This window comes from Apis dorsata, unplaced genomic scaffold (assembly GCF_000469605.1).
Source record: "Apis dorsata unplaced genomic scaffold, Apis dorsata 1.3 scaffold_585, whole genome shotgun sequence".
Taxonomy (NCBI): domain Eukaryota; kingdom Metazoa; phylum Arthropoda; class Insecta; order Hymenoptera; family Apidae; genus Apis; species Apis dorsata.
The window spans coordinates 391664-393985 of NW_006263792.1; positions in this window are offsets into that span (position 1 = coordinate 391664).

Genomic DNA, 2322 nt, shown 5'->3' on the forward strand with positions numbered 1-2322 from the left:
TAATTGGATGAATTGATATATTAAGAAAGTTTGAATAAAAGATAAAATAGAAAGAGATTGAATGAAACAATTCATCATATTTTATTATATTGAAAGAAATGTTAAATTTTTAATAGATTTGAGGAATTTTTTTGCGAAAGATTCAAAGATTTTTTTTAAAACTATTTAAAAAATGTTGGTATTAGTATTTATCAAAATAAATTCTTTATATATATATATATATATATATTATAACATTATATTAATATATGTATATAATAGACAGAAATATAAAGAGACTTAATAAGAAAATGATAGAAAAACAAAATAGAGTGAAAAAAAAAGAAAATAAAATAAAAAATATATAAAATAAATAAATTTTATACTATATTTTATATATTTTATATACATTTTTTTTAAATATTAGAAATTATTTAAAAATATTTAAAATATTAAGATTTCAAAATACCGATTAATATAATTTCTACTTTGATTATTATGAGTTACTAATTTTATTTTTCAATCTTTTGATAATATTAAATATGAATTTTTATAATTGTATTGTTCAAATGAAGATTCAATAAAGAAAATACTGATCACAGTACAATAAACCATTGTATATAAACTTAATGACTAGTATATGTTTAATGCAATTCGTATGTATAGTTGCATTAGTATTTCATTTTGAAAACATTAAGTTTTTGTATTAAGTTATATATAATTATAGTATTATATAGTAAAAAAAAATTATACAAATATGAAAAATTTAAAATCTATTTGATATTATATAACAAAATTTATAATAATATCAATATATAATATCAATTATCTTAATAATTTTAGAATAAAATAATTGTATAAATAATTGTAATATTTATTCATGATATGTAATATTATATAATTAAATATATATTTTACAATTAAAAGATATTTTTCGTATAATTCATATCGATATATCTTACGATATTCTTTTACATCAGATAGTTGGTTATACACATGTGTAGCACACTTGTATTCGTTTTCCTTTACTTCTCTTCACTTTTGTTTATAGCCAACTGTTAACTATCTCGATCCTTCTTTAATTATAATAAAAAATTTTTTCTATGGACATAATTTGATATAATATCTTTTGAGAACAATTCTATAGATTGAATATCATTATGAGCATTTACGAAGATGATCAGGATAGTTTTTGACTATTTGATTGTTTCTTATTGAAATCAAAAAAAAACATTATATTCATATATTCTATATTTTTCAACTGTAATTTTAAGAAAAATATTTTGCAATAACAATAATTTTTCACTATTGCATCTTTTTTATTTCTAGATTTTAAGATTTACTTTTAATCTTATTATTGATTAATTATAGAGAGAAAAGTTTAATTAGATAGTTTAATAAAAGTTTAATAAAAATTTAATAAAAATTTAATAAAAATCTAAAAAAAATGAATTAACATAAATATATACATAACAAATGATAATCCAAAATCTAATCTTGAATCTTGAATCTTCTATTAATGAAATAAATAATTCATTTAATTCGATTTTCGTAATAAATCTTAAAAATAAAATAATATGTTTCAATTTATTATCATGATCAAGAGTATAACTCCTCAAAATTTTCAATTCATAATAAATTCAATTCATAATAAATGTTTTTCTTTGCTTTCAAAAAATTCTTAAATTTTCATTATATGTATGAAATTGCAATTGTATAAAATAATAAAATATTACGATAATTAAATGATATAGATTAAGCATTAGATATTATATTTATATTATAATATATACACATATAAAATTTTAATTTTTTAATTTTTTTGCATTTTTTCTATTATTTAAATATTTATAAAAATATAATTTTTAAAATCAAAAAATATAATTTTTTGTTATAAATATAAATACTAAAAACTATTAATTTTATTAAATTTTTGCAAAAATTTTCTATATTTCATTATATTCATTTTCTATATTTATAATTTAAAAATTTTATCATAGTTATTTTTAATATTATTTTTTTAATATGGAATCCTCATATTCAAGAAATGCGACAAACGAATGTGATCATCAAAAAGGAAGGAAGAATAGTGTAGGTAGTCTTATCGCTATAACGTATGCGGGTTATGATAACGTAATATACCATTGCCTGTTTATTTTTGCTTCTTCTTTTTAATGTTTTTTTCTTATGACAAAGAATTATTTAAAATCTAGTGACACTGCTTTATTTAAAATCATCTAGTAAATTTTATTTTATTAATATTAAATTTAATAATAATTTTAAAAATTATTTTTAAGACTTTGTGATTGTTTACAAATTTTTTGAACATATAATATTCTTTTT